Below are 12,445 nucleotides of genomic sequence, written 5' to 3' on the forward strand. Positions count from 1 at the left end.
GAACACAATGATATTCAACTCCGTGTATATGATAACATAAATGTCTGATGTTTGCTTTTATGTTCAAGAGTAAATAGCAATAACATTCAGCTCCGGAAGATGCTAAAATAAATAACGCATGTTTGTTGTGACGTTCGGAAATGAATAACCAAAATAACTCCGTATATACGATGATAAAATAAATGTCTGATATTCGGTTTTACGTTCGAAATATAACAATAACAATCAGCTCCCTTCGACTTTCGGAAATGAATGATAATGATATTCAACTCCGTACGATGTTTAAATAAATGTCGGATGCTTGCTTATAATTTATATTGCTATGTACTTTCGCAAATAAATAGCAATAACATTCGGCTCCGGAAGATGCCAAAATGATTAATGTCACATGATTGCTTTTACGTTTGGAAGTGAATAGCAGTTACATTCTGTTCCGTACTATGCTAAAATAAATGTCGGATATTTGCTACATGTGTATTACATTTCGAAATGAATAGTAACATTTGGCTGCGTTTGATGGTAAAAAACAAAACAAAAACAAAACAAAACACACACACACAAAACTGTCTGATGTCTGCCTTGACGTTCAAAATTCGGCCCCGTACGATATGATGAAATAATATTTGTCAGATGACTCATTTCACTTTCGCAAGTGGACAACAGTGACATTCGGCTCCGTACGATGATAAAATAGATGTCGGATGTTTGCTTTTATATTTGGAAATGACTAACTGTTAAATTCTGCCCCGTATACGACAGAGCTGCCAACCTTTCGAAGCACAAATTAGTACTCAGCAGCTCCAAAATTCGTATTTTCCACCAGAATTCGTATTTTTTTTCAATCTCCCTCTTTTTGCTATGAGGCCTACAGGCTCTAAACATAACGTTATGACACATGCCGAAGCATCCAGCTGGTCACCAGCACGATAAAGATTCTAAACTACGCAATGTTCAGCGTTGATTGATTGCTTTCTCGCAATGTGTACAAGTGCAAGTTTGTACCTCCAAAATCTTTCTGGGCTGATTATGGAAGCTTCCATTTTCTAGCAGGGGACGGGGAATGCTTGATCTTCTCAAGAGAGCTTCTGTGTGAGCGGATGCAAAACTCTGTTCTGTGTTTCCAATTATGTACTATCAAAACATAATCATGCGTTGTTTTCAGGCTTTCTTCATTTTATTGGATTTTAAACATCAGTATTTTTCGAAGTATTCCAATTCCTTTTCCCCTGACTGGAATCGGAAAGTCTGCTATAACGATGATAGCAAAATGCCGCGCTGTGTGTGGAAGCGCCGATGTGGTGCAAACACGTGGCTTCATTTTCAAGTTTAAATGAATGCGCCATGTGCTCCTGCCTATAAGAGGATAGTGCAAGTTCGATGGATCGAATGCGCCATAGCTGAGCTGAGCTGAATGGCTTGTTTACGGTAAACATGCAATTTACGTTCGATATGAAGAAATCATTACGTCTTTCACGAGGGAAAAACACACAAAACAAACAAACAAACAAACAAACAAAATACACCCCCGAACGAATGTTGATAGCCAAAACTTTGAAAAGTAATAAGCAGTTTTGATGCGCGTGAACTGAAATTAATTGTCATTACACGTTGTATTTTGCTGTCTAACCAGGTGATGACTGCATCTCATTGGACCTTCTCGTAGTGAATTTGTCTGGGCATACGAGACCTTTCATGTATTTCTGTGATTGCATTTTTAATTGACTAAATAATCAATCCTTTTGTTATTGTTCAGGGAACATTAGATATTCGATCAAGTACACTATAATCGACTCTTCGATGTTCCCTACTATGCGCCAAAAGAAAGGCTATAGACATAGAACCATGATATCTTTGGAATTTTTCCTTTAATTCAACTAATGAGCTGGTTCTTCGATCGATATTTCCAGGATACTTACACGCTGTTTATTCCAATGCGCGCATTCTTTCGTCTGGCACGCACCTGGGTGTGGCACCTGCTTTTGTGGAAATTTCCACAAGGGAGAGGGGTGGGGTGTCAAGTTTCTTCGAGCCGAAGAGACTGCATACACAATCTCTTCGCTTTTATTTATTGTCATTCGTGTTTTCGCCTTATTCTTTGCTGATATTGAACATTTAGATTTAACTTTACGAAAGTTGCTATAGCACATGGTTCGTTTTGTTGTGATGTGTACGTAATTTCTTTTTTTTTAATCATTCTTGAGAGGGGAAAGAAGAGTAAGGGGGAAAGAAGACTAGAGGGAAAGGGAAATAAAACAAACGTCACGTACGCTGAGCATTCACAGGAAGCCGTCTTTTTACACCAGTCACCAGCATAGTTATCATCACTATCAGACATCACTCAAGATCATTTTAGCCTTTTCCTATGATCAACATTAAGAAACACGCATAATCCCTCGAGATAAATACCTAGGAAACTCAATAATAAATACAAAGTATCAACACCTCCCAACAACACAAACATTTAGAAAAGACAGCAAATAGCACATCGAAGCGACTGGGATCAAACTCCGTCGCTTCGATTGCATCGAAGCGGAGAAATCGCCGTTACGAAAATAACAGTGCGAGACACTAAGAGAATTACGTTTAAATACTTCAAAGTATAAAGGGAACAGATAAAGTGATATAAAATGTAAGAAATCGTACTAAACGAGGTGTGAGAAACGACGGAAATAAAACGAAGTTTAGTAGTAAGCTTAGGCCCTAGCAAAAGTTTTGCAGCACCGAAAGCTACGCGAAAATAAACACACATATAAAACTCGGTATTGCGACGAGATCCTATGGGATCAAGTCAATAAACGATACAAAACAAAGGAAATTGATTCATTTTGACGGGAAAATAGTTTGTTATAAGTATTCTGTTATATGAGATCTCCTTTAATAGGCCTAGAAATAATCGAGTTTCCACGATACTCTGGAAAGAAAGTTCGAACGCTTTTCACCTGCACATATACTGCAGAGGGCAGTGCACATCAGTCATCAATACACGAACAGAAACTCACCTCTACAACTTCCTCGCAGAAAATGATGCAATAGCGTTATAAAAAAAAAAAAAACAGACAACACTCTAAAACTCATTTCGTACTTGGGAGGCAAGGGACAAGAGGATGAAAAGAAGAGAAAAAGAAGCAGACATTGCACAACGGGACGCTTTCACCCCGCCTCATACGGTACTGTAGTGGCAGCTGGCTAATTGGGATACCACGGCGATCCATGTAAACATCCAGGGTCCGTAGGCGACAGGGATTCACGCGCGCGAAGTTCTGTTCGGTGTACACAGTACGCAAGCAGCGATATGCGTGTGCGCACATTTTTCTATTCAGCGCTTTCCACATACGGTGCGTACGCGTTGCATCGATATCCCAGCTGAATACAGATAACATGGCACATGCGACGTGCGTTTGCTATATTTTTACCCATTATTTTGCCCCACTGTGAATTCGTACTTTCTAAGGACGTTTTCATATTGTCGTATTCCCTTCGATTTTTCGTATACGAATTTTTCGGAACGGTTGGCAGCTCTGGTACAATGCTAACATAAATAACAGATTATTGCTTTCACATTTGAAAATGATTAATGGTATACATAGGCTCAGTATGATGCTTGAATAAATAGAGGATGTTTGCTTCACATTCGGAAATCAATAAGGGTAACATTCAGCTCCATAAGATGCTAAAATGAATGTCGGTTGTTTGCTTTTATACAGTGTATTTGAAAATGATTAACGGTAATATTCGGCTCCGTAAGGTTCTAACATACTATAGTAAATGTTGGATGATTGCTTTTACAATCAGAAATGAATAGCGGTAACTTTCGGCTCTTTACAATGCTAAAACAAACAATCTGGAAATGCTCCCACTTTCTCATCCCAAAAGTAAGCTATGACCACCTAATAGCATAGGCATCAACTTTTATAATTATCTATAAGCCTATTTGCTAAATCTTAGAATTCAGAATAATGGTGATTGAGATGATCTACTTTTGTATTCATTTATTTTAGACATGGGTACCTGTCACGTCAGTAATGCTTAATAATTGTTTTTAGTAGGACCGATTTAGTTTTTCCTATGTTTTTCTTGATTTTTTTGGCCACCAAAAAAAAAATAGAAATCAATGATTTTGGTGGTCAAAAATAAAAATTAGTTTGGAGCCCTGCGATATCATTGGGCTCATCATTACTTAATCTTTCCCATGATACGCTAATATTTATATCATCAATCTGCCGACGTCATCCGACAATTCATGATTCAAACCTTTTTTTTTTTTCATCGTCCGTAACCCAACTTTGAACACAGACAGGGTATTCTTTCTCATTCTAGAGTAATGAAGGAGCGCACTTTCGGCTGTGATCTAAGTCCTATTATCATCATGAGTTCATGTCGCCGTTTAGAGATCTAAACTTCAGCTTTGCTGAACTGTTCAATGTCTTGAGCAGGAAGCGAAAACAATGGCTGGACTAAGGAACCTTCGTTTTTAAAAGGGGGAAATAAACAACACTGAAACCGAACAAGCCGGCCGAGCATTGTTTAGGTTAACCACGCGTGGTGATAATCGCGCCCATTGATCGCTCTGTCCAGCTGGCTTAACCCTATTCTAACTGGGAGGAGTTTTTACTGGGGGTGACCCCCCCCCCCCCCCCCTTCAGATCTCGGCCACCGATCGCGCGATCGCTGCGAAATTTTTCCTGAAGATAGAGCTGGATGTCAACTACAAGATTACATGGTCATACAATAGAAAAATATTGCCTTTCTATTTTTAATAAATTGATTATGCAAAGTTGTGCATGAAATCATATTTTCACCTATAACTCCATAAAAAAGACTGAAGTATTGCTAAATTTTTGTGTCAAAATTCCTCAAGACATATAAACCAATTTTCATTTAAAAATAAAGCACAGTCAAAACCAATTTCTTTTGTTTTTTATTGTTTTGTTAATTTCTTATGTATTTTATTGATTGTTCGACCTTGTGTTTTCTGTTGTTTTTCAAAATTTGTTGCAGGCACTTTTTCAGGCTTATCTACACTATATAGAATTGATTAATTTCAATGGTTCAAAGATGAAATACTATAATTTATATCAATTTAACCACAAAAACACAATTTACATTCAATTTGCACACGATATCATGAATTTGAGCTGTTTTCCGGTTGACATGCATTTGCATAACATTACGTAACTTCAGAACGGTGTACTCAGACGTCGCAAATTTGGTCTCAAAATATGCGGAAGACTTCAATGAAAAAAGTTGTGAAACGACGCGGCAAAATCTTTGCGCGTTGCAGAATCGTGACGCGAAACGTGGGGGGGGGGTCAATTTGACCCATTTGACCCCCCCCCCCCCCCCACCCAGTTAGAATAGGGTTAAGAGTATGCATATTGACCAAAAATAGTCAGAGGGATGCTAATTTACTCTTACAAGCTATCGCTACTATTTAAGTTGAAAACTGGAACTTTCTGAAAGGTTAAAGATGATCGTAAAATCAGTTCTGGCTACAGGATTTTATAATAATTATAATAGCATACAACATGTACCAAGTTTTCATCGTTTACCTGTCTTATCACTCCAAAGCAGTTCAGCTTAACTGTTGGCTTATAGAAGTGATCATCAATCGGTAAGGATTAGTCAGATGAATTCATGAATTCACTTTATGCATCACGGCTAATCGAACTATTCAACATCGTTGAAGTAACCATACTTTTTTATTTTCATAGTTCAAACTATTTCTTAACATTTATATGCAAAACGAAAGTACTCTACACGTTTTTCAAAATGCTCAGATGTAATGAGTCAATTCCACAAAGATTGCATTACAGCAACCTTTACTGACCTAAACAAGTTTTCTATAGAGCTATCAGTTCTATTATAATGGTATTCTGATAACTTCGACTGCGTTTTGAACTCGTACCGAGCACAGCATTCAAAACAACGGGTTCCTCAGGTCCTCTTTAGGTACTGGTATACTTGCTAAAAGCATTCTCTTTAGCTTCCATTGACAACAACATGCCATGGGAGGAGAATGGAAGCGATCAACTTTCTCGGTAAATGAGGCTTTTCGTATATAGCACACATTGCGTGTCTCTTTCTTTTTTTCTGTTTCTGTTGTTTCAAACTACACTGCAGCCGACACACAACACAAACACACCAAAGTTTACATTCAGGCAACCGTATTTTGGTATTGGTTAGAATCGAATTATATCTGTCTTGTGATTGGCTAATTATCTGTAGCAAAAACAAAACAAAACAAAACAAAACAAAAACAAAACAAACAAACACAAAAATGCTGAAAACTGCTTATCGAATATCAGTGGCGTGCCAAAGGAGTAAAATGGAGTCTATACTCTAAAGGGGCCTGAGCTTTTGATTCCAGAAGAATCTTCGTCAGAGGCAAAATGATAATCAGGCAGGGAAAGCAATCACATTATAAAGAAGTTCACACAACACGAACAGTCAGGGACAGGCTAGGGACACGGAACAAAGAAAACAAAAGGAGAGGATGGGAGGTCATGGGCAAGGAGGCCAACAGGTGAAGGGAGGGGGATTAAAGCAGGAGGGTGGATAGACAAAAGGCATAGGAGGGTCAGTGATAATCCTGAGTGCCATGGGGGTGCATCCATTTAAGAATGAATTTTCTCACACACCCAAGCTGTCGCCATTTATGTGTGTGCGATGAAGCGTTAACGCCGTCGCTAAGCAGGACTGTTGCATCATGGGGGGGGGGGGGGAACGGGTTGTGAGCTTGAACATAACCTGAACTTTAAGGGCGATTTTCTTTTTTTTTTTTTCTTTTATGACTTCTAGGGATGCGGAAAAGGGTTGTTTTATATATTATTGTAAAGATAAAACTATACAATGTATGTAGAATTCAAGTATTTATATATACATGTGTAGACATGCCTAAAATTTCGTTTACTGCGACATACGCATTTCGACCGAGCGCATCACGACCTGTATGGACTACGCACATGTATTCTTTTATCTTGCGCTCTGCTTTTGTGGGAATTTCTTCAAGCATAGGTGTCAGGTTTTCCTACGTTACGTCTGCGGTCATTAATTCCATATTTGTTAGTTTGTCTGCTTTCTTATTCTGTGTTTTATGCATTTTACTTGAACTTAAAGGTCTAGACATTTCGTTTGCTAAATGCACGCGAGTCACGTTGCATTGTATGATGTATTTTGTTTCGTTGACCATTCATGAGAAGCGTTTCTTTGAGCAAACTCTCTTTTCACACCAAAATCACTTATAGAAGGTAGTCATCCACATTGGTTATCAAAATAATAATTCCGTCATTTTCCTTTCGTTCAGAAACAGGAATCAGAATTCTCAACACGTCATCCACATTGGTTATCAAAACAATTCCGTCATTTTCCTTTCGTTCAGAAACAAAAATCTGTTATTCTCAACACGTTATTACAAAAATTACATCTCACAGCGATAATAGGGCCTACTAGAACCAACTCATCGCAGCAAAATGACACAATACGGTTACGAGGACATACACAATGCTTGAACAAATTACTTTGCTTCAAAATGTATAGAAACAGATGAAGTGACATAACAAGAGAAAGGGCGCACCGAAAGAGGTACACTGTATCAAGATCAACTAAGATAAACTCTAACAAAAAAGAAGAAGAAGGAGGAAACTATCCCCCCCCCCCCCACACACACACGCACACACATACACACAAACGAGTAGATACACAAAGGTCATATGTTTACCTTTGGGAGCAGTGATTTAAAAGATGTTTTAGATATCACATGTGATGCATAATAGGTCCGTTGTGCAAAGCATCCTACATAATTTTTTGTAATAAAGCCTAGAATATAAGGAGATATCAGTATTTCTCTTATAGATTGTAAAGAACCTTCGGAATTAGGACCTTTGTTTCATTTTCGGATTAACGAACCTTCGGCATAACGAACCTTATTTCATTTTTTGATAAATGAACCTTTGGAATAACAAGTTACAAACCTCATATTTTCGGATTAACGAACCTTCGGAATAGCAAACTGTAACCGTTCACATAGTGTACTGTATTTTCGATCATACGGATTCAATTTTTTTTTTCCAGCGGTTGTTTCTATCCCTATAACTCACATTTCAGAACTATGGGGGTTTTGTTTCATGTACGTGGTGAATTAATACGCCTTTAACGCAAGAGCAAAAACATGGGAAAGTTTGAATGCTTTTCACGTGCACATCGTCACATAAAGAGAATCAGGTGCTGACGGACCATAGAAGTGTCTCAAAATCAATACTGCCATGCAGCTTGCACCAAAATCACAATTCTGATAGGTATTATCCCGTAACAGGGGCGGATCCAGGAATTCCGTAAAGTGGGGGCGCGTTTACAAAATTAAAGGGGGGCGCACGCACCCCTCCCCCATTTTTTTTTTTTTTTTACATTTCTTTTGTTTCAACAACAACAACAAAAAAAATAAAGGGGGGGGGGCGGGCGCCGGTTGCGGTCCTCCCTGGATCCGCCCCTGCGTAACCAAGTATAGTTTGAGAGAGAAAAGTTTGAGCCAAAAACACAGCGTTGACAAGTACTACCACAAATTGCATTTTAAATATGGTATATAGTACACAGTACGAGAAAGTATACAGCACGAGATCTCTAGTTTGATTTTCATTTCGCTTCGAATAGTAGACGAGCAGTGACAATCCGTCAAAGTGCAAACTACAGCTAGGGCCTAGCGGCACAGTTTACAGGTCTACCTTCTGTTCACTGCATGGTACACATAAACAAGAACAAAAGCGTTTTCTTCTTTTGCATGTTAGCATGGGGACGATAGTGAATTAAGTTCACCAAGATTCAATGTTTGTAAACAAGAAAGCAGCGCGTAGCAAAGACCTCAGATCGTTGTTATAGCACACGTGCATCTATTGTGGTAACATTTTAATCAACGCACTAACACCATCTGAACATACTGAACGATCATGCCACACAATCACTGTGAAGGGGAAATGTTCAGCAACAACAAGAGCACGAGTATGTAGCCTACCATATACTGTACGCGCATTCATTCCGTGAGTGCCAAATACAAGCTAGAAACACACGCAATAAAGAAACATTGCAAGTTCATGAACTGAGGGACCTTTTTTTTTTTTTGTCTTATATCTTAACAAGATAAAGACGTTGTGATTTCGGGTGCTGTTCGTTATTCCGAAGGTTCGTTATTCCGAAGGTTCGTTTATCCGAAACACATAAATTCCCTAAACCATAGAGGTTCGTTAATCCGAAAACGAAAAAAGGTTCGTTAATTCGAACATTTGCGGCGTTATTTCGAAGGTTCGTTAATCCAAAAATGACATAGGGTTCGTCATTCCGAAGGTTCGTTAATCCGAAAATGAAATAGGGTTCGTTATCTCGAAGGTTCGTTGATCCGAAATGATATAGGATCCGAAATGATATAGGGTCCGTAACGAACCTTCGAAGTAAGTCGAGCTTTGTTTCATTTTCGGATTAACGAACCTTCGGAATAACGAACCTTATTTCATTTTCGGATTAACAAACCTTCGGACTAAAGAACCTTACTAACGAACCTTCGGAATAACGAGCTGTAACCGTGATTTCATATCCAATTTGTTTAATTGGACCTTTTAAAAGCTATGATTGTATCGAATCATTGAAATGAAATTTAACGGCCTTCTGTCCGCCGTATCAAAAGTGTGATGATAAAGGGGATGTGCGCATTGTCATTCGAAATACATGTAACTACATGTAACTCTACATTTAAGTAATTAGTCTGATTATTATATAGCAACTGATTTTGGGATTGATAGTCACTACTGACAGTTTTTATTCTCGTAAACGGCACCTGTCAATCTCACAGGCGTCAAGTCGAAGCACTCACACGTCATGAATTGACCATAACGTAAAAACGACAGAACTCTACACACAAGAGTTCTGTGATAAAAACACGCTGGGCACACAAGATGAGTATGTTGGAACCACATGGCGCACTCACTGCTGGCAGGGCAAGCACGTGCTTTGCTCATCGAACTGATCGTTTTTATAGCGATCATAATATCGCTGCACAGCAGAGATTCGTATTCCAATGCACAGTAGGCCTACTCTCTCTCTCTCTCTTTCTCTAAAAAAAAAAAAAAAAAATGAAAACATTCACACTTGAAGGGGTGGATACATTTAAAACGGAGTCAATTTAGAGTGAAATTGGAGTGAATTTTGAGTGAAAATGTTCATTTTCACTCGGAGTGACCTCCGGGATCACTCGAAGATTTTGGAGTGCTATTGATGTAGCGCGATTCCGCTGCTTAAATGCATTCAGTTTTGCTCATAATCATTAATTTCATCCTTCTTTTTTTTTCTTGGAAAGCAAGCACTCCTTAAAGAGGGAAAACCCCGATTGGACAAATTGCGACGTAAACATGCATTGACATAGTTATGTGATACGTATAAACAATTTATCATGAAAGGAGAGAAGGGTACCTACATGTATCCAAGATAAACATTATGCATGCACGTGTAGTACCACTTCTCGGGGACTCGAGTGAAGTTAAACGCAGCTTTGTTGATTACATAATGCCACTCTGGTGGTTTCGCCATACCCTTCTCTCTCTCCTACGTTTTCTTTGTTTTCTCCCTCTCTTTGTCTTTTTTTTCCCCCTACAAATCGTGTACTTTAAGAATAGACAGACGGTGTTAAACTTCAACTCAAGTGGCTTCTTAAGATCTGCGCCTCTTTCATCCATCTTAGGGACCGTGACACTATTGTGAATGACACAATTAAAAGCATCACACAAGGACTTTCACGCCTCGTTAGACCTTTAAGACTCAGATCTTTTTCTTTTTTTTATGTGTGTGTGTGTAGACGTGGACGCCATTGGGAAATATCAAGCTCGAGACAATAAGTGGCCACTTACAATATAATGACCGACCGATGTTGAAGGTAGATTAAATCAGTAACTAAGTCAGAAATTGGGGAACCAGTAAATAAATAGGCAGCGATCGACACTTCGACGGTTTGCCAATCTAATGTGCAGCGATCGACGTCGAAAGTGTCAATCAAATACGTTATTTACGGTCGACGTCGAAGGTTGATAAAATCAGTAAGCAGCGATCGATGTCGAAGGTTGATAATCGGATGGGTGCTGTTCGTAATATTCCGAAGGTTCGTAATTCCGAAGGGTCGTTAAATTCGAAACACACAAATTCCCTAAACCTACAGGTTCGTTAATTCGAACGTTTGTGGCGTTATTCCGAAGGTTCGTTATTCTGAAGATTCATGAATCCGAAAATGAAATTAACGGAACAATATACCTTCTGAATAACGAATCTTCGGACTAGAGAGCCTTCGGAATAACGAACATCGGAATAATAGCTACCGATGTGTAAGGTTGATGAAATTATTAAATAGCGACCAATGTCCAAAGTTGATTAGGTCATACCGTCCGACGTTAGTGATCGAGAAAACTATAAAGTAGCGGCTGATGTCGAAAGTTGATAAAATAAGGACAATTAAATCAAATAGGTATAGCGTCCATAATGTCGAGATCAAATAAAATTGAGCAGCAACGAAGTGTCGAAGGTTTATGCAATCAACTTGGTATCGCACGACGTCGAATGTTAAGCAAAATTATCTGATTTATCCGACATTTGTTTTAGCATTGTAAAGAGGCTAAAGTTACCGTTATTCATTTCTGATCGCAAAAGCAATCATCCAACATTTACTAGTATTTTGACACCTTACGGAGCCGAATGTTACCGTTAATCATTTTCAAATGTTAAAGCAAACAACCGACATTCATTTTAGCATCTTACGGAGCTGAATGTTTTCCTTTTTTCATTTCCAAACGTGAAAGCAAACATCCGCTATTTATTTTAGCATCTAACTGAGCCGATTGATACCGTTAATCAGTTCCAAATGTAAAAGCAACAATCTGTTATTTATTTTAGCATCGTTCGGAGCAGAACATTACCGTTATTCATTTCCAAATTTAAAAGCAAACATCCGACAATCATTTTAGCATCGTACGGAGCCGAATGTTACTGTTTTTTTCATTTTGAACGTCAAGGCAGACATCAGACATTTACTTTACCATCAAACGCAGCTGAATGTTACTGTTCTTCATTTCGAAATGTAATAGCAAATATCCGACATTTATTTTATTATATGGAGCAGACTGTTACTGCTATTCACCTCCAAACGTAAAAAGCAATCATCTGCCATTTTCTGGGCATCTTCCGGAGCCAAATGTTATTGCTATTTACTTTCGAAAGTAAAAGCAAACACCCGACATCTGTTTAATCATCATACGGAGTTGAATATTAGTGTTATTAATTTCCGAACATCAAAGGGATCATTCGACATTTATTTTAGCATCTTCCGGAGCTGAATGTTATTGTTATTTACTTTTGAACGTAAAAGCAAACATCCGGCATTTATTTTTATCATCGTACAGAGTTGAATATTATTGTTATT

This window comes from Diadema antillarum, unplaced genomic scaffold, assembly GCF_040938485.1.
Source record: "Diadema antillarum isolate AM-2024a unplaced genomic scaffold, OU_Dant_1.0 seq00000015_RagTag, whole genome shotgun sequence".
Taxonomy (NCBI): domain Eukaryota; kingdom Metazoa; phylum Echinodermata; class Echinoidea; order Diadematoida; family Diadematidae; genus Diadema; species Diadema antillarum.